The sequence below is a fragment of the Herpailurus yagouaroundi genome, unplaced genomic scaffold (genome assembly GCF_014898765.1).
Source record: "Herpailurus yagouaroundi ecotype Mexico unplaced genomic scaffold, PumYag 205, whole genome shotgun sequence".
In the NCBI taxonomy this organism is placed as follows: Eukaryota; Metazoa; Chordata; class Mammalia; order Carnivora; family Felidae; genus Herpailurus; species Herpailurus yagouaroundi.
In genome coordinates, this window is record NW_024412436.1 from 15,509,414 (window position 1) to 15,531,046 (window position 21,633).

Genomic DNA, 21,633 nt, shown 5'->3' on the forward strand with positions numbered 1-21,633 from the left:
GCAGGCTCCAAGGCTCCGAGCTGTCAGCACAGACAGCTCAGACAGACAGCACAGACAGCTCAGACAGCTGTCAGCACAGACATGGGGCTCGAATTCATGAACCGTGAGATCACTACCTGAGCCGAAGTCTGATCTTAACCGATGAGTCCACCCAGGCGCCCCAATACAACTTATTTTTGTATTTTTATGCCCCAACTTATCCCTAAAAGGGTTTATGGTAGCTACTTAATTCCTTTATTTTAGATATATTAACAATTAAATCTTCATCTAAACAGTCAGTAACACGAGTCTTCAATAATCTGATTTGCATTACCAGCACACATCGCTCGCAACATGAGTATATTTTGTTTTTCTAGTAAAACGTCATTATAAAGAGGTGAAATGTTCCAATAATATAATCAACTAGGAATCACTTTATTAGGTACAACTAAGTCCCTGAATAACCAAAAATAAACGACGCTTTCTAAATGCAATACAAAGTGTCTAAGAAGGAAACTTGTAGCCTTTTGCACATCAAGAATGGTAACGCATCACCTGATAAACTCTACAAGCTAGGGCACACACAGTGTACCCGGTACGTTCAGAACAAAACGGCTCGGTGAGGCACGACTTCTTACGAAGATCCCTCAAAAGCACGGCTTTTGGGGAGCTCCAACAAAACTATAGTTTCTACCTAAAAATTCAGCAACTTCCGTCTTGGAGATTACTTTTCACTATCGTATTGCAAACCCCCCCCCCCCCACTGTACCTTCTACGTTTCACGTGATTTCTACAGATGTGCAACCCTCAATAAAGCGCATGAGAGCCCTTTCCAGCTGAGGCCCAACACCCGCCGGCCTCACCCTTCCTGACCAGGGGAAGAAAAGAGGCAGACCTTCCGTTTCCGTGGAAGGACCTGCACCATACACACAGCAGTGCGCATGCCAGGCTGTGCTTGATCTGAACACACACAGCGGAGGGGACAAGGACAGCGAGAGCTGCATTCAAGCACAAACTCGATGTTTATTCACACTGCGGTCTGGCCTGCGGGGCGCCCGGACACGGGTTTTCCGAGGCGCGGGAGCGGCTCCCTCCCCAGCCTCTGAGCAAACGTCCCAGCCTGGGAACGTCTCTGGCACCTGATGAGTCTAACATTTAGAGGATTAACGTTGAGAATACTGGGAAGGTAATGCCAAATGTCTCTGGCGCCTTCTAACTTCACACAGTGCAGCTAAGGTCACACCACACCTAAGATCTCCCCACACTGACCAACCGCCAAGGCCGCCGAAGGGAGAGGAGCCCACCGGGCTTGCCTGTCCTCGCTCGTCCCCGAAGGACCGCGCCGGCACTTAAGCAGCTTGTTATGTTAACACACGTGCTCCAAATTCTTCCCTTATTAGTAGATACGCTTAAGAGTACAATGTTACGTTTCAACATTTACTTGTTACAACGAACGCTAATGTAAATAGACCCAAGATATGCGCCCATTTCTTGGCCCGTGTTGACTCTCGCCTCTGGTATTTGCATCCGGGCTCACTTTCCTGCCAGCGGAAGCGAATGGTTCTGCGGCTCTTTTGGCACAAATCTCGGGACAGCACACGTGCTCGGCGTCTGCAGATCTCCGAAGGTCTCACGTCTGCTCTTCAGTGGTCTCGCTCCGTGCTCTGGAGGAACGGTTCTCCCACAGCCCTCGGCGTCTGTTAGCGAGTGTCTGCTGTCGGTCTCGGGAAGGACACCTGCTTTGTCTCTCGTCATTGTTGGCATCTCCTTCTTTTCTTCCGGAGCCCGGGCTCTTCAAACCTCGCACAGACCCTCCCCCACCCTCACGGTGGGTCCCCAGCCTCGGTTTCTAGTTTACTGGGAATCACGAGCAATCGGCGGCGACATCGCGGCCCCCGCCCCCGGCGCCTGCGTGCAGGTCAGCTCTCTGACGTCCCCCCTGCTTCTACAGATAAACTGTCCTCATGCCTAAAACTAACCGGACGCTTGCGTGCGAGCTACCTTCCTCTCACCAGCACAGAGTGCTGCCGAAGACCCTCGGGAACTTCTCCCTCTCTGCTGGGTCGTTCCCATTTGTTCACAAATATGCTGTCACTTTCTCCATTTTAAACGTAACAAGACAAATATAAAACCTCCCTTGAGCGAATGCTCTGATTCCCAGACAAAACCCCCAACTTCAGCTTGGCTTGGATCACAGGTGAGATCCCACTTGAGACCATGGCTCACGACTTCCATACCGATCTAACTCTTCAAGTGAGTTATTACCCTGCCTTCAAAGCCTCTTCTGGAAGGAACCAAGACGCGTTTCAGTAGATGGATGGATTAATGACACGCGTGCGGCCCCTGCAGACAAGGGGACGTTGTTCGGCACTAAAAACAAACGACCTTTCGGGCCACGAAAAGGCATGGAAGGCGCTGCGTTGAAGAAGCCAGGCTGAAAGGCTACACACTGTAGACTTCCAACCGTAGGACGTTTGGAAAAGGAAACACGATGGAGACAGTAAAAAGATCAGCGCTCGAGGAGGCAGGGGGTGAAGCACACAGGTCTTGGGGGGCAGTGAGAACACTCTGTGACACTCTAATGACGGACATGCGCATGTCCAACTCCAAGAACGGGCCCCAGCGTACACGACCGTGGCCTCTAGGTGACGATGTGTCAGTGCGGGTGCGTCCTCTGCCCCATCTGGGGAGGAGTGTCTGCGGTCGGGGAGGCTGTGCCCGGTCGGGTGGGAGCACACGGGAGGTCTCTGTACCTCCCTCTCAAGTTTGCTAGGAAACTAAAACTGCTAGAACAAACAGTATTTTTTTTACATGAAGTTCTGGGTCATTTGGGTCATTGTTTTCATCTGAAGTGTAACTACAGTCAAGTTTCAGTTTTCCAGAGAGACTACGCAGTTACCTGCCATCCAGTTGGCAAACCTGGTGAAGGACACCACTTTCCATGTTCCGGTTAGTTCATTACTGAGTAGGGTCTCCGACAGAAGAAAGAAAACAGAAACCAAGAAAGACAACACATGAAGGGTCTGGCGGAAGTGAAGACAACTCTCCAACCAGACTTTCTCTTTATGTCTCATCTACTCACGTGCACAGCCCAACGACCCGCATCATGTGACCGTGTATGGATGACGTCAGTCACGGTTCAATAAATAGGGCCTCGTTTATGCCTCACGCTTCCCGGAAGAAGTCCCATGATTACCTTCATGTCACAAACGCGAGAAGAAGTTTACAAAAGTCATCCCCCAGGCGCACAATGACAACGCAGCAGAATCAACTTTTTTTAAATTTATTTTTTATTTTTATTTTTATTTTTATTTTTTTTAGAATCGACTTTTAAACGCAGGCACGGGAGCCCAGAGTCCAGACCCAAGCACTGTGGAGTCTGTGTCCACCCTGCGGGTTAGCGTTTGCAAGGTGACTACGCTATCTAACACGTGGGCCCTGCTGGGGTCTTAGGAACCACACTGCCTAGATTTTACTTGCTTTAGTCTTACTAATTTACCTAACGAGACAGCATATATTGTACTTGTTATGAAACTTCATAGTAAAATTATCCGAACTCTTCAAGTCAGAAACCTTTCAGGTGTGAAAAACTGAACGAAGGCAACAGACAAGCTCTATGTAGTACCTACATTAAATGTATTCTTGCTCTAGTGAAATAATCTTACTCCTTTAAACCAGATAATATAAAATAAGGCCCTCACCCTTTGTGATGAGGACATAAGTAAAATGGAGATTTTATCACTGAAAATTTGATCAACATAGAAATTGGATTGAATGCCCACAATGCAGAAATCACAGATGATAATTCATCAGCTAAGAAGACACGGTCTGATTTTCTCAGGCAGATACTGAAAGAAAACAAGTAACTTTTAAAACGGTTTTAAATATCCTCTGGCCGTTAGAATCTGAGACTCTGTTTTCTTGATTTTTCTCCCTAAATCAACAGGTTGAAAATTTCAGGAGACAGCACGACGACGTGGAAAGACTGTATTAAACCTAATTTCTGGGGCACCTGGGTGGCTCAGTCAGTTAAGCATCTGACTCTTGACTTCAGCTCAGGTCATGGTCTCACGGTTTGTGGGTTCGAGCCCCGCGTCGGGCTCTGTGCCGAAAGCTCAGAGCCTGGAGCCTGCTTCGGATTCTGTGTTTCCCTCTCTCTCTGCCCCTCCCCTGCTCCCCCTCAAAAATAAATAAACATTAAAAAAAAAAAAAAAAAAGAACTATAAACTAGCTAATAATTTGCATTTGTTTTTCAACAAAATCACTTTTCCTCTTTCAAGAACAATCTATGCCACATAAACACAAAGTTGATACTTCAGTAATGGTGTCCCTCCCTCAACCGCCCTGTGAGCTCGGTCTTTTAAAAATAACATCCCTCCTGGGGGGTTCAGTCTGCTGAGTGTCTGACTCTTGATTTCAGCTCCGGTCATGATCCCAGGGCTGTGGGATCGAGAGCCCTGCATCAGGCTCTATGCTGAAAGCATGCAGCCTGCTTGGGATTCTCTTTCCCTCTGCCCCTCTCCCCCACTCTCCCTCTCTCTCTAAAATAATAAATAAATAAAAATAATGCCCCTTAGAACCTCCAAAAAAGACATTTTAATACCAGCTTAAACTTTTAATACATCAACTACTGAAGACTTTCTCCATTCAAAACAATGCTGATATCCCTGCAGTTAAATTTCCTCCATGAACCCTAAGCGATAACCAACCCCCAAGAAAGTGAGCAGGACTTTACAAGAAAGACCATTTAATAAGAAAGCTTATGTTTCCTCCCCAAAGTACTAGGCTAGTGAAAATCAGATGTCAACAATCCATGTGCAAGACATCCAGACACAAAGCAGAAGAGAAACATGACAGTAACCGTGCACCGTGGAGTGAAGACACAGGGAAGGTTTGCTCTCGGGACTCAGATGAGACAGGAAATACTTTCTGGAACGTAAATCCAAAATGAGCCCATTCATGTTTTTTAAGGCATGTGCATGTAGTTTAAGACACCAAGTACTTCAGCCTCTGAAAACACAGAAAAGTAATATAAGAATAAAACTGGTCCATGTGTTAAATACAGAAACCAGTCTGCTGAAAGCGAAGGCCGCAAATGTCGGGAAGTGTTTCCCGGAGAGAACGGGGCACTCCTCAATTTCTGTGTTTCACCAGAACTATCAGGTGCGAAGTTAAACTATTCAGTGAACTGCCTCCTTGAAGGTTTAATACAACACCCTAGAAATACAGGACAACTCCTCATAAATTTAACCAAATTCTTCTTAACAAATACATAAAACTAGACGCTACCAATAGTTTAATTATTTAAAACACAATTTCATGTTCCTAGTTCTAAACAACTTTATTGAAGTATAATTTACACTCAATAAAATGTATACATTTCAAGCATAAAGTTCAATGGGTTCTGACAAACGGGTGGACATGTCTTCGTAACTACTATCAAGATCAAGCTAGAGACTATTATTTCTTACACGCTTAATAGCCAATCCCCCGACTCTATTCCACTCCAGGCAGTCACTGATGTAATTCCTTCATTCACAGATTACTCTTCCCTGTTCTAGAACTTGGCAAATGGATCCATAGAAAACATCCTCTGTGCTGAGTCTCCTTCATTCAATAGACATCTGGAGATCTGTCCGCACTTAACTGTCACTGCTGAGGAGGGCTGTGCTGCACGACTACTCACAATGTGTTCATTCTCGGGGCGCCTGGGTGGCGCAGTCGGTTAAGCGTCGGACTTCAGCCAGGTCACGATCTCGCGGTCCGTGAGTTCGAGCCCCGCGTCGGGCTCTGGGCTGATGGCTCGGAGCCTGGAGCCTGTTTCCGATTCTGTGTCTCCCTCTCTCTCTGCCCCTCCCCCCGTTCATGCTCTGTCTCTCTCTGTCCCAAAAATAAATAAACGTTGAAAAAAAAAATTAAAAAAAAAAAAAAAAAACAATGTGTTCATTCTCCTCCTGACAGACATTTCCGTTGTTGCCAGCTTTTGTCTCTCACAAATAACGCTGATAGCAACATTCATGAACAAGTCTTTCTGTGGACACACGTTTCCACCTCTTTTGGGTAAATGTGTAAGGGATGGAACCACGTGTGTTTGCTAAGGAACTGCCTATTTTGCAAGTGGTTATGCTGTGTGTACTCTCCCATCGAAAACGTCCCCCCTGTTCTGCTTTCTCTCCAGTCTTTTTAACGTCAGCCATTCTGGAGCCTATATCTTGCTGTGAATTTTATTTTATTTTTTAGATTTCATTTTTAAGTAATCTCCACACCCAACGTGGGGCTCGAACTTACAACCCCAAGATCAAGAGTCACACGCTACACAAACTGAGCTAGCCAGGCTCCCCGTCATTGTGAACTTTAAATAACTGAAGTGTCTTTTCAAGTCTGCCCATTTTTTTTAAATTGTCTTATTATTGTATTATTAACGTTCTTTAAATATTCTAGTTACAAGCAGACGTTGCCTCACTTTATGCCCTGTTTTTTTCATTTTTTAAATAATAACTTTTGAAGGCAGAAACGTATACAGTCTTAAGTCCAAATTATCAAAATTTTTTTTTATCATATGAATAGTGGTTTTCTTTGTCCTAGGAAGTTGTTATGGTCTGAATGTTTGTGTCTGCTTCCCCCAAATTCATATGTTAAATCCTAATGTAATGATACTAGGAGGTGGGCCCTTAGGAGGTGATCGGGTCATGTGGACAAGGCCCTCGTGAATGGGATCAGTGCCCTTACACAAGCGAGCCCAGGGAGAACACTGGCCCCTTCTGCCACATAAGGACACAATGAAAATTTCATCACCAGAAGACAGCTCGACCCCACCTGCACCCTGACCTTGGTCTTCCAGCTTCCAGGACGGTGAGAAAATCTGTTGATAAGCCACCCCAATCTGCCCTGCTTTGTTACAGAAGCTTGAATGGACTAAGACAAAAATCTTTGCCTACTTTAAGTTCACAAAGACTATGTTTCGTTCTGTAAGTTTTGGTTTTAGGTTTTATAACATTTAGGTCTATGATCTACTTTCAAAAAACGTTGGTATTTGCTGTGAGGCAGAGGTCAAGGGTTGTCCAAGCCACCCCCCACCCCCCAAGAGATCCACTTAGTCCAGCATCGCAAGAGGCTGAAAAGACTAATCTTTCTCCATGGAATGACTCTGGTGCTTTTGTTGAAAAATCAGCTGGCCATATATGTGTGTGGATCTATTTCTGGACTCTGTATGCTACTCTATTTATCTGTTTGTCTCCATCAGTCATGCTCTTTTAAAGAGGCGAACTGCACATGATTTCCTCCGTCTTGGCCTAAGGAGTCAGGACCAGGGCTACTGCTGGTGCTCATGTAGCCTTTCAAAAAGGGATAGTAACAGACTGAGAAAAATGGCAAGAGTGTGTACTTCAGTGTTTAAAAATGATCACTTACTTTTAAAATAATCATCTAAGCCAAGGGGACTCACTCTGTGAAGGCTCATCATTAACCCTTTCACAATTTCCCCGAAGTGCTTCCCCTGGCCTTCAACTGGACCGCGCTCCCTCAGGCTCCTCCGTGGCCGGCCGTCTCCAACCAAAGCACGCCTGGCCCGTCACAATCCAAAGTGCCAGTGGGGGAGGGGCAGAGAGAGGGGAAACACAGAAGCAGAAGCAGGCTCCAGGCTTGAGCTGTCAGCTCACAAACCGTGAGATCATGACCTGAGCTTAACTGACCTCATGAGCCACCCAGGTGCCCATTTTTTCAAGTCATTTTTTTTTAATGAAAATTTCAAAATACACAAAACCGTGACGGTCTTGACCTTTGTTTCATGACAAATGATCCAGATATAGAAACATTCCCTTCATTTTGCACACATGGTGTAATCTCTGAGTTGGGCATTTGGGTACATTTTGCTTCATTTAAACCCGTTTCCTTTTTTGTTTTCTTAAAATGTCAGGTAGCTGACATACGGTGTAATACTAGTTTTGGACGTACCACACAGTGATCCAACACGTCCACACGTCAACCTGTGCTCATCACAACAGGTGCACGCCTTCATTCCCGTCCCCCCACCCCCTCCCCTGTGGTGACCAGCAGTGTGTTCTCTACAGTTAAGAGTCTGTTTCTGGGGCGCCTGGGTGGCTCCGTCGGTTAAGCGTCCGACTTCGGCTCAGGTCATGATCTCCTGGTCTGAGAGTTCGAGCCCGCGTCGGGCTCTGTGCCGACAGCTCAGAGTCTGGAGGCTGCTTCGGATTCTGTGTCTCCCTCTCTCCCTGCCTCTCCCCTGCTCGTGTGCTCTCTCTCTCAAAAGTAAACAAAACAAAAGACAGTTTCTTGGATTACCTTTTTTTTTTTTTTTTTGGTTCACTTGTTTTGTTTCTTAAATTCCACATCCGTTTCCTTTTTTAACAGTGAAATTATTTTGTCTGCTTGCCTTGGTTGTGGCCTTGCCGGTAAGGTCGACCTCGCTTTGCTAACTGACTCTGTAGATCGGATTCCATGCCCTGTCGGAGTGTTCACAGCCACACGCACACCTTCCTGCATCTGTTCCCCGAGAACATTTGCAGTAATCAAGTCACAGTAATCGGAGCCTTAGCAAGTGCCAAGCCCTGGAAACCCGCAGCATGCACACTCAGGTGGTGTTCCAATAACGTAACGTTTGAATCAGCTAGAGAGAGAATGGCACGTCCAGACTGTCCGCCTGCGAACGCACTTGGCTGCGAACATTTGTTCTCTCCTGGAACCCCCCTCACTGGACTCAGGCCAAGTCCACTACGCGAGCGCGCTTGTTACCCGTGTTTGCTCCGCCGACAACAGCCGAGGCTGACCACACGCGGGAACGCGCGCCCCAGCCGCACGACCACGCGCCCCGCCCCGCTCGCTGCGCGCTCCCGTCCGCGTCCTGGGAACGCGCCCCGGGCGCGCCGCCGGGGCCCACGTTTCCTGCTCCGGTTCGGGGCCTGCGGTCAGCGGGACCCGTGGCACCGGCGCCTCGGCGCGGCTGCTAACCCGCCGGCGGGAGGGTGAGAGTGTTGTCGGTTCTCCCGATTTCTCGTTCTCCCGATTTCTCCACCCGGGGAAGCGGGAAGCGACGACCGCCTCTGTTCCGCGTCTCCACCTCCCAGCACCGCCCATCTGCTCGCCTTCCCGCAGCACCGTCTGGCCTCGCGGGTCCGTGCCCCTGCCCCCCACCCCGCCCCCGCCCCCAGGCCTCAATATTTCTCTGTGCAAGTGTGCAAATGTGCACTTTACACACACACTCACTTGTACTCCTTCCGCCTCGCCATCTTCTCTTCCGTCCCCAACACACAAAAGCCTGGTTTCCACTCACCTCCTACACGGGCGGGTCTTTGACCTCAAATCTCTTCTCAGCTGCCCGACTCGACCTCCGCCTGGCATTCTGACCCCACCGGCCAGTCCCTCCTTCCCGGCACACCTCGAACTCGGTTTTCTGAGCAGCGTTCCATCCAGGTATTTCTTTTATTTTTAAGTTTAAGTATTTATTTGAGAGAGAGAGAGAGAGAGAGAGAGAGAGAGAGAATCACAAGCAGGATCCGCGCTGTCGGCAGAGAGTCCGATGTACGTTGAACCCACAAACCATGAGATCGTGACCTGAGCCAAAACCAAGCGTCAGACGCCCCTGCAACCAGGTGTTTCTACCTCATGTCGCTCTCTGCCATTTCGTGGGCTTCTTGTTCCGACACCTTCCTCACATGGGCTCTCCTCACGTGCCATCCCAGCCCTCCCGTCGGAAACACTGTTCCTGAGTGAGTTTAGCCAAGTCTGACCCCGAACGCCCTGAGCCCAGGTCCTTCTCCGGAGCCTCAGCCTCTCTCCTGATCGACACGCACAGACTTCTGTCTACTGGATGTTGCCACCTGGAAATTTTCCCTCAGGCCATGCTCCGGGCCCACGTGGCCTCCATACCTGTCCCACCTTCAGAATGTTCTGGGGCCACCTCACTGCATGTGCTCCCCAGTCCGTACTTAAGTGAGCCACACTTCTTTCCGACACAAGACCCTCACGTGCTGTCCTTCCTTCCTGACAAAGAGGTTTCCCCTCCCTCTTCATTCTGCAAACTCCTGGTGTTGTGGTTGGTTTAAACCGTGTCCCCCAAATGTATATACTGAAGCCCTAGCCCGCAACACCCCAGAATGTGACTTCATTTGGAAACAGGGCCAATACAGAGTAATTTCTCAGGATGAGGTCATACGACTGGTATCCTTATAAAAGGGGAAGCTTGGACACAGAACACGCACAGGGAGAATGCCCGTGTAAGGATGAAGGTGGAGACGGTGACGAGTGTACAAGCCAGAAACCCTAAGGACTGCCAGCAAATCACTAGAAGCTGGAGAAGAGGACCCTCATCCCAGACTTACAGTCTCCAGACTGTAAGGCAATAATTCCGTATTGTTTACGCCACCCGGTCTGTGGCCTTGATATGGCGGCCCCTGGAGACCAGCACACCTAGCCAACATTCAAATCCGAGCTCAAATGTGACCTCCCCCAGGAATCTCTCCCATCTCCCTGGAATGGACTAGTCCCCACCTCCTCACTTACATAGTCTCACAGGACTCTACTTTTCCTGCTCGGCATTTATCATATTCATGTGTGTGATTAGTCGTACTAGCATCTTCTATAACGCAGAGCAGCCTAAAAGATCTAACAGATTAGCCCTCCCCATCTGTGAAGCACTGATCCCTCTCTGGAATTAGCTTAAGCACCCATTATTTACTGACTGCTTCTTCCTCCATGGACCACGACCCCAGCCTGCAGAACAGTGCCAGGTGCACGGCTGGTGTTCAAGAATTATCTGTTAAATGAACAGTGATAAACAGTACGAGATGTGTGTTCCACTCACTTCTGATTGTGTCTCCAGCGCAAAATGTAACAAAAAGTCGGTCACGAAGAACGAAGTGGACAATTACATAGGCTGAATAAATGAGCCTGTTTAACAATGATGGGCAGTTCCTTATAAGGAAGCTATAATCAGTTAAAAATGGTAAAAGTCTGCAGATTGTAATCTTCTACATACTAAAGGAAATCTCTTTTAGTAATAATACACTATTCATCATTTACTTCTGTTTTCCAGCTGATATTTAATATTTAAGAAGATTTGCCAACAGGGGACCTGGTTGGTTCAGTCGGTTAAGTGCCCGACTTCGGCTCAGGTCATGATCTCGGAGATCACGAGTCAAGTGCTGACAGCCCGGAGCCTGGAGCCTGCTTCGGATTCTGTGTCTCCCTTTCTCTCTCTCTCTCTGCCCCTCCCCTGCTTGAGCTCTCTCTCTCTCTCAAAAATAAACATTAAAAAATTAAAAAAAAAAAAAGAGTTCTTCTCAACAAAAGAACTCAAAATGCACAGCTCTCAGTTATGACTGATTTCAAAATGATTTAGATTCGCAGGTACAAAACTTCTCAATAGTTTGTTCCTTAAGGTTTCTGCTCTGAAACAGCAAAATAGAGGTTTAGAATTTTTTTTTCAAGATTGTCAACAGTGAAAACTGTCTTCCTTTGAATATTACATATTGCTGAGGTAACGCTGGCAACATTAAGAAAAACCTTTTTAGGGGAGCCTGGGTGGCTCAGCTGGCTGACTTTGGCTCAGGTCACGATCTCACGGTTCGTGGGTTCCAGCCCCGCGTCGGGCTCTGCACTGACAGCTCGGAGCCTGGAGCTGCTTCGGATTCGGTGTCTCCCTCTCTCTCTGCCCCTCCCCCGCTCTGTCTCTCAAGAAAGACACCGTGTACTCTTGAGAAGACGGTGTGTTCCACACACGTGTGCATACGGTGCAACGTCCACGGAGACCATGGCTCCGTCTCGCTCACACGATGTAGCGGCCGGCACGTCACGTGTGAGGCTCATCCTAACGCAGACACTGCCGGCGGCCTCCCTCCGCTGCGCACGCGTCTCTTCGCAGCGGGTCGCTGCCTGGGGTCAGTCCAGAAAGCTGAGCCTTTACTGGGGATGGTCTCGAATGAAACGACGGGTATGAAAAGCCGGCTTGCTGCTGACCCTCAGGCAGACCGGACCCACTCGGACCCACTTTGCCGACCCTCCCCTCCCACAGCTGTGAGTTCCATAACCGACCTTTCAAAGACCAAGCAGCCCAGCCCCCCGGAGAGTCCCTGCGGAAGCAGGAGCAGTGGCTGAGGAAGGGCCAGAGCAGGGTCACTCCTCCCCTACTGTGACCTCTGAGCCCCACTCCCACCTGCTAAGTTAGGAAAATGCTCTGTTTCCATCCTCAGAGACATCATTATTTTGAGCATGAAAACATTAAACACGAGAGCAACGTGGTGTTTTTAAGTAATAAAGCAAAGGGAACCATCCACAAAACGAAAAGGCAGCCTACTGAGTGGGAGAACATATTTGCAAACCATGCATCTGCTAAGGGCCTAATATTCAAAATATGGAAAGAACGCACACAATTCAACAGAAAAAAAAAACGTGGTTTTAAAATGGGCAGACAAGCCGAATAGCCGTGTTTCCACACAGGACACACAGATGGCAACAGACACACGAAAAGATGCTCAACGTCACTCATCACGAGGGAGACGCCAATCAAAGCCACGATGAGATAAGATACCACCTCACGCCCGCCAGGATGGCCAAGATCAACAACCCGGGAAACAACAGGTGCTGGCGAGGCTACGGAGAAAGGGGACCCCCCCGTGCACCGTTGGTGGGAATGCACACGGGCGCGGCCGCTCTGGAAAACAGTGTGGAGGGTCCTCAGAAAGTTAACAACAGAACTACCCTACGACCCAGCAATCCCACTTCTGGGTACTCATCTGAAGAAAATGAGAAGGCTAACTTGAAAAGATATCTGCCCCCCCCACCCCTTGTTCACTGTAGCACTATTTACGACCGCCCACGTGTCCACTGACAGATGACTGGATAGAGATCTGGCGTGCGTGCGTGCGTGCGTGTGTGTGTACATGTAATATGGAATATTACTCAGCCATAAAAAAGTATGAAACCTTGTGATCTGCAACAACATGGATGGGCTGTGAGGGCGTTATGCTAACTGAAATAAGTCAGACAGAGAAACAGAAACACCGTATGATCTCTCTTATTGTAGAATCTAAAACAGACACCCCAAGCTCAAAGGTACACAGAATAGATTGGTAGGGGCCAGGGGTGGCGGGGTGGGGAGAGGGAGTAGAGGGTAGGAGAAACGTAGTTGTTGTTTTTAGTTTAAATAAATTAAAAAAAAAAAAGATTAAAGTGGTTTTTTTTTGTTTTTGTTTTTTAAATTTTTTTAAATGTTTTTATTAATTAATTTTTTTTTTTTTTTTTTTGAGACAGAGACAGAGCATGAGCAGGGGAGGGACAGAGAGAGAGGGAGACACAGAATCCGAAGCAGGCTCCAGGCTCTGAGCTGACAGCACAGAGCCCGACACGGGGCTTGAACCCACAAGTGGTGAGATCATGACCTGAGCTGAAGTCGGACAGTCAACCGACTGAGCCACCCAGGCGCCCCTAAAGTTTTTTTAAAAAAAGCAGTGTGATATTTATAAATACTTAGTTTAAGAAACTATCATGCCTGAAACCAGAAAGTACCCGGGCCTGCGGACGTAAGAGCAAAGGGAGAAGAAAACACTTTGACCAGCTTCTTTTAATCCCAACTGGTTGAGAAGTGTCCAGATGCTGTGTTATCAGAACAACCATTCAGAAGGGTGACAAGCTGGCAGGAAAATAAGGCTTATAATTCAGGTATTCAAACAAGTATTTTAAAAATGTGCCTGTCCTGACAAGCAACGTTTTAAGGTGTAGGAGGGTAACACAAACCAGCTCTCGGTTTCCAATTTCCCATTAACTTGACATCAGGGGAAAGAAACCTGGTAACTCCGTATCTCTGAACTGAACCTTCAGCCTCTGTGTTTATTTTTTCCGACTCAAAACCCTTTATTTAAAACACTCCGTGTTTATGCAGTTGTGCACCCAACCCTAAACAGGCCCCTCCCAGAAATATCTGCAAGTCGGATCTGCCAGAGCCCAGAGAATTCCAAGGGACGCACCACAACCAATCGTAACTTCCCACAAGAAATCATTCTGAACAACTAACCTCGTGCTTTTAGGGAAACTAGATTAACTCCAAATAATCTCTCTCAAAACTCTTTAAGTAAACATGATATTTCAAATAACCTGTGGCTATTTTCGACTCCCTTTCTTTGGCAAAGGCCTTTTCTTTCTAGGCTTTTCTAGGTCAACTGATTGGCCCTACGTGCGCAGAGGTCGCCTAGAATCACGGTGCTTCAGAGAAAACGCAACCTAAGATGGTCTGAAATCAGCTCTGACATCAAAGTACACCGGCTTCCTCCACCTCTGGGCTGCCGGCCGGGCCTGTGCAAGTCCAGCAGCTTCAAAGAGCAGCCTCCTGGCTAGTTAATCCTCCCGGAGGAAGAAAGGCAGGTTTTATTTACCAGGGAGATGCAAACACGGTCTTCTCACAGTCGGTGCAGCTTCCTCAAAACACCAGCTTTAGTGTGTCGATTTCTTCGACATGATTCTAAAGCCCACAGTAGGTCCGCACACATTTCCTGAACGCGCCGGGGCCTGAATCGTCAGCCAACGAAACAAGGGCTAACGGTCAGCTGTGGCAGCTGTCCCCGCCGCTGGGCTCCCCGTCTCCCGGCACCCAATACTCAGGGTCCCTGCCCCCGCCCCGTCTGCCATCAGCATCAGGAAACCATGGAGGAGAGACACGGGAGGAGCCTGAGTGTCAGCCCCATCAGCGGGCTGGGGAGGGATCGCCGAGTCTCTGCCCCGTGTCCCCACGGCCGCGATGGCGGGGGCTCCGGGTGCTACATCACACGCAGCAGCTCAGGCCTAAACAGCGCCTCCCCGGTCGCCCTCTGCAGGGTTTACAAACCTCTTCACTGGGCAGAACACCAGAACATCACGGTACTCTATGAAATACCAGGCGGACTCCACGTGACGTGGCATAAAACGGGATATATTTAATTCTGCAACATATTAGGAGTAATTTCATTGCAGAAGATATTACCGTGTGTATATATATATATTTAACAAAACTCAACCAAGGGCCTATATATCACAACAAAAAACAAGTGTATCAATTTTGTATGATCATTTCAAGGTCTTGCATTAATAATAAAGCTTTCATTTGTCTTTCCAGCTAATGTTGACTAACAAAAAGAACAGATACGAATAATTTATAAGAGAAAAACTAGAAACTGAGCAAATTCTATCCATTTAATTGATTTCTCAGTGAACCTGGAATAGGTTCGTCCAGAAGAGTTTACTGGACTCAGCAGATACACACCCAGGCGGCTTGTGGGCTATCAGAGCGCCACGAAGCTTGATCTGAGACCTGTAACGGCCCGGGAGACTGAAACAGGACACGGGGCACCCAGAAGGCACCCCTAGCCGAGCCCCCGCCAAGCTCCCCGCCGAGCCTCTCCAGAGAGGCAGACCCAGCCCCTGGCCCTGTGCTGGCCACAAACAGCCACAGCAACTCCCTCCTTAGCCCATGATGAAGGGAAACCCTGGGTTCCCACAGGCCCCTCCAGGGTGCCAGCAAGGTCAGATCTACGTGATGTCGGTCCCCTCTTCATGGGTCATGAGTGTCCAACAGAGTTTTCCAGAGGCTACACGATGCGCCATATTGCGACAGAGGGAGTGGAATGAGTGTAAAAGCAGAGAGAAAAATCCACTGTCTTCTAGTGAACCAGACATTAAAGAGATTTGTAAACAATGTACAATAATGCCACTCTTCTAATTTTTCTTTTGGGAAATACAGTTACTTTTCATGAAATATGTTATTTATGTTGACATGCAATAGTTTTATCTTTTTAATGAATTAATGAATATTTTAAAATTCTGTTTTAATTCCTGCTGTGGTTAATGACTGATGGCTGTAACTCATATAAACAGAAGTTCCTTGAGATCCTCCACCAATTTTAAGAGTGTCAAAGGTGCCACGGAGCGCAAAGTCTGGGCACTCGGGCTCAAAGACCAAGAAAAGCGGGGCTCCAAGCAGGCAGGCTAATCCATGTACACTCACCTATAACAACTGCTTTCTTCCGAAGACCCTTAGAACCCTCATGAACAGGGACTAGGTCAACTCCACTTAGTTAATGTAACAGACTAGCCGGTCACCTCAATTCTAGGGTCCCTTGCCCTCTGCTTCAGGGAGGGGAGGGACGCTGTGTCACCACAAACATTTACTTCCAAGTGAAGGGCCCCCAATTCCAGCTACACTACATCAAGGGAATCACAGTCTCTCAGTGTCAGATACCCTGAAAACACCCTAAGGAGAGCTTCGTTTAGTCCGAGTGGCAAACCATTAACATCTGCCCTCAATGTTTTTTCAAAAGAAAGCCATTTTTTCTCTGCTCCATAGCAGTGAAATCTAAACTTTCTTCTTCCACCCTTTATGGGTAAAGTACCCTTGAGCACATACCCTCGATTTACAATATAAATTACAGAAATGTACTTCTATACCAAAAAATTAATTAAGAAAAAACAAATCAGAAAATTTAATAGGATAATGTAAATAATACATTATTCTCTTTCATTTATTGGTAGTTCAAAAACTGTTCCACTAAAACATTTTTTATTTATTATTTATACATGAATATAGTGAGAGCAGTGTTAACATACGTATAATATTTTTTAAAACTTCTGGTCCTGGGGCACCTGGCCGGCTCAGTCAGTAGAGCGGGCAATTCTTGCTGTCAGGTCGTGAGTTCAAGCCCCACGTTGGGCATAGAGCTTACTTAAAAAAACAAAACAAAACAACAACAACAACAAAAAAACCAAAACTCTAGTCCTAATTTTCGTTTATTTAGGTATCCATGTCAGTGGCTGTCACAATGGGGGCGGGGGGAGGGGGGGAGTCTCACAGATAAAATGTAGATCAAATGGAAGGACATCCTTAGCTGCAACACCAAATTATGACACTCGTCTGTCGATTCTACCAATTAGTTGTTGGAGGCTTGTCTTCACGTTGTTAATTTAAAAAATTTTTTTTTTCGACGTTTATTTATTTTTGGGATAGAGAGAGACAGAGCATGAACGGGGGAGGGGCAGAGAGAGAGGGAGACACAGAATGGGAAACAGGCTCCAGGCTCTGAGCCATCAGCCCAGAGCCTGACGCGGGGCTCGAACTCACGGACCGCGAGATCATGACCTGGCTGAAGTCGGACGCCCAACCGACTGTGCCACCCAGGTGCCCCAATTAATTTAAAATGTTAATTGTTACATGTGTTGAGTTCAATAGCTAATAACATCATACAACATGCAGAGTGAAATTAACCACTCCTAACAGGCGCCTGTCTAGTAAGTACAAGAACTAGGACCGAAAGCCAGAAAATACAATTTCAAAGTCGTGTAATAACTCTCATAACTCAACGGCCAACTACATCTGCTGGGACCCACGGCCAACTACATCTGCTGGGAGCTTGGTATAAGTGCAGATTCCCAGGCCCCCGTCCACATCTACTGACTCTGATTCTGCTTTTTAACTAAATCCCCAGATGATCTGTACACATAATGAAATTGAAAAGCACTCATTAAAAAATCACTTGAATGCCTGGTATCTAAGAACACTAAACATCGGACTACAGACACTCACTACAGAATTCAACTTCACTCAAATGGCCTGGTATCTAGACATCCTTAGAAGCCTGGATTGTCTTCTATCTGACAGAGTCTGAGACACATACTACCTGTGTCTCTAGATTGTTGTTTCTTACCACGATAGCTCACCAGACAAGCGCACACACAGTCTGCACCAGTGAGGCTTTCTAGGGACAAGCTTCCATAAAATCATGATTTATTACTATCCTAGTCTCTTATATCGCACATCAATGTAGGAAATGGCCATTGTATCTTCTGCAAAACTGCCAAGAACCTCCCTAGAAGGTGAACTACTCAAAGGCACGAACAGCGTCTTCGTTATTCGGCCTCATGAGGAAGCAGTATGGGGCCTCAGGACACAGCAGCAACACAACTTGCTTGTTAAATGGATACGTGGAAGAACGAGATCAGCTCTCACCTGGGTGCCGTGTGCAGGCATTGTGACGAGCACTGCATGAATGTTTTCATATCGTCACAACAACCCTTGGAAGTACAGGCTCAGAGGTGGAAAGGGACCTACCCGACATTACATACCTGGTAAGAGACTAGCTTTAAATTCAGGTCTGACTTCAAAGCCCATAAGCTACACCGTCGGTTCTGAACAGCTGCGTATTGGAATCATCTGGGGACCTTGTGAAAACAGATTCCCACCTTGGGAGCGGATCTTTGTGTACTGCTCTTTTAGAACCGTGACGTTTCACATATTCAATCAGTCAAACCCCAACTGAGTACAAACAGTAACCGTGACCCTAACTGTGTCCTAAGTGAGTAACAACCATACTAAAGGAAGTGGGGGAAGGAACAAACCCAAGTAAACTCTGGATGACACTGTTTTGAATAAATGCTGTAAGACTAAAGAAAAAAATAACTACACAAATAGTATATGCTACTTAGTATATTCATTTTTATGTTTTTTTTTTGTTTTGTTTTTTGTGTTTTTGTTTTGAGAGGGAGAGAGAAAGCATGCACATGAGCAGGGAAAGGCAGAGAGAGAGAGAGAAAGGGAGGGAGGGAGGGAGGGAGAGGGAGAGAGAGAGAATCCCAAGCAAGCTCTGCACTGTCAACACAGAGCCCCACGTGTGGCTGAAACTCACGAACCGTGAGATCATGACCTGAGCCGAAACCAACAGTCAGAAAGAAGCTTAACCAACGGAGTCCCCCAGGCGCCCCAGTAAATTTATTTTTCACAGGGGTAAACGACCATTCCGAAACTACTGGACATTCAAGGTTTCTCAACATCGGCACTGCTGGCACTGTGGTCCGTTTCATTCTTCGTCCTGTCTTGCGCGTGCAGGCGGTCCCCTACTCACTAGACGCCATCAGACTCCCCCACCTGAATTGTGAAGACTGAAAATGTCTCTATACATTGCCAAATGGCCCCCTGGGGACAAAACTGCCTCCAGGTAGAGTCACTGCTCTTTGTGTACACACGGTGTGAACAAGTAAAATATATTGCAGACAGTGGGAGCCAAGTTTCTCGCTGCCGGAGAAAAGGGTCACAAGTAAGAGAAGGGGGAAGGTTAGGAAGAACCGTGTCCTACTGGATCCGAGTCAGAGATAAGAACTCACAAATTCACGGTTGTGTGTGTGTGTAAATATACAGAGAGAGATACGTGTATCTCAACAGGCACAGAAACAGATGTGTGAACGCAGACGTGCTGGCACACGCATGTGTGCTTACTAGCCCTGTGCACGCCAAGGGCCTCCAAGCACTAACACCCCAGCAGCAAGGAGCACGTTCAGCCCCCGACCTTGGTTTCTAACACCACCTTCTGGTAAAAGAAACCCGGGACCCTTGGAACTTGAGAGCCATTGCAGGTAAAACTAAGACGAGCCTGGAGACTGGGAGATCTGGTGATGATTCAAAGCACGTACGTGCTAGAAAACAAAGGAAATGTGGAGGGGCGCCTGGGTGGCTCGGTCGGTTGAGTGTCCGACTTCGGCTCAGGTCATGATCTTGCAATTCATGGGTTCGAGTCCCGTGTCGGGCTCTGCGCTGACAGCTCGGAGCCTGGAGCCTGCTTCGGATTCCGTGTCTCCCTCTCTCTCTCTCTCTGCCCCTCCCCCGTTCATGCTCTGTCTCTCTCTGCTTCAAAAATAAATAAATAAATGTTAAAAAAAATTTTTTTTAAGGAAATATGGAAAGAAGACAGAAGCTAACTCAGAGGAGCTCCCGACGGCCAAGGCTGCAACGACTACAGCAGGAAAGTGAGCAAGTGACGGTGACGGACGGAAACCCGCACAACAAACACTCACGGGGACACAGGAATATAAACAAGTAAGTGAGGGAAAGGGGCAGTTCTTACAGTGGCTTCCCAACTACTGAAAGTAGACGGAGCAGTAAAAATAGAAAATCAAGCCGATTCCATAGTGACGCTTGTTGCACGCAAGAGTCCCAACCCCGATGAGAAAAGCAGGGTATTTGAAAGCCGAATCACTGATGCTCCTGAATGCAGCAAGTGTTACTATGGTCCTTCCGCCTCAGGTAATTTTTGTTGAGAAACAGGGTATTTGCAAAGATCTCCTCACGAGATGCTGAATAACAAAGGAAAAAAGAGTTACTTTACAGAGTAAAAACGCTGTGCAGAAACATTAACTAAGTAATCAAAGTCAGTACCATCGGTAACAAGACTTCCTGACATCATACACCCCCTGATGTGATGCACTGACACGTGCACAGCTCTCTCCTGTGGCATAAGCTCAATACGGTCATGAGAAAACACCACACGTGCCCAAATTGAGGGACACTGACCAAGAAACTAAAGCTCGCTCTTCAAAACTACCAAGGTTGCGGAAGAAAGAAACTGAAGAGCTATGAGCACATGTTGTGAGAGACCAGGAGAGCAAGACCATTCAGTGCAGCGTGGGATCCCAGATCAGATCCTGGGCCACAGAAAGGATATAAATGGGAAAACTGGCAGAATTCAAACAAGGCTCACAGATCAGTTAATAGTATCGTGATAATGTTCGTTTCCTCGTTTTAACAGTTGGGCTACAGTCTCATCGGGTTACAGGAAGAAAAGCTGGGTGAAGAGTCAAGGGGAACTCTCTGAGTTTTCTGAAGGTTTAAAATTATTTTGAAATAAAAACTTGGAGAAATAAAGGCCCACACGAAGGAATAAGAATTCCAGGGAACGGAGACCTAGGAAGTTGTTATTTAAAAAAAAAATTTTTTTTAATGCTTATTTATTTTTGAGAGAGAGACAGAGCATGAGCGGGGGAGGAGCAGAGAGAGAGGGAGACACAGAATCTGAAGCAGGCTCCAGGCTCCAGGCTCTGAGCTGTCAGCGCAGAGCCCGACGCGGGGCTCGAACTCACGGACCGCGAGATCGTGACCTGAGCCGAAATCGGACGCTTAACCGACTGAGCCACCCAGGCGCCCCAGAATTGGGCTCGAGTGATTCTGATGCAGTCACCTAACAGGGGTTTAAAAGCCCGAATAAGCAACCAGAATTTAGAGAAAAGCGTACCAGACGAAACACTGATCATTTGCTGAGAGCAGGTCCTCGACGGCAACGCCGAGATGCGCAAGGCAGGACGGGTCCCCGCTTTCACAGAGCTCCACTCTGGAGGCTTCCCCCACGGTCAGAGTCCCCCCTCTCCACACAAAGTGGGACTGCCTCCACGGCTGTGCCATTCACATACTCTGTGTCTGCCGACTTGTAAGTGAAACCAGCAGACTGCCCAGTCTCCTCGTGTGAACACAGAACCGAAACCCTCCAGGGCGCACATTTCCGGAGCCTTGACTGCCCCTCGCAAGCAGATGTACAACTACCCGTGCACAACTAACAGACCCGTGCACGCGTACGGCCGACCAGCCACGGCACGGGACTCTGGTGATCGTCCATCTCTGTGCCACGAACACAGGGTCTTTATTCTGGAAAATGTAACGTTTCTATAAAAAGCTCTGTACGTATGTACACCCTTGGTTTCTGCTGCAACTGTATTTAAGTCTTTTAAATTATTTTCTTATCATAAATGTTTATGCTTCCAACGACCGGGTTGGAGGGTAGGAATGTACTTAAGGTACGTTTACAAGTGTACTTTTAGAATTACACGATCAAGCTGCGCTCTGCACCCCTCAACCTA

At 47.4% G+C, this 21,633-nt stretch overlaps 1 protein-coding gene across 8 annotated transcripts in view; it reads right to left on the reverse strand.

The window, feature by feature from the left end:
- The window catches only part of DISP1 (dispatched RND transporter family member 1), a 181,225-nt gene that overhangs the window by 79,602 nt on the left and 79,990 nt on the right, over positions 1-21,633 (reverse strand). For 2 of the 8 annotated variants that reach the window (XM_040451986.1, XM_040451985.1), the window contains one exon: positions 9,269-9,414. The exons of the other annotated variants lie outside the window; for them this stretch is intronic. The gene's annotated coding sequence lies outside the window, so the exon portion shown is untranslated. The remainder of the gene's footprint in view (positions 1-9,268; positions 9,415-21,633) is intronic. 8 annotated transcript variants of the gene reach the window in all.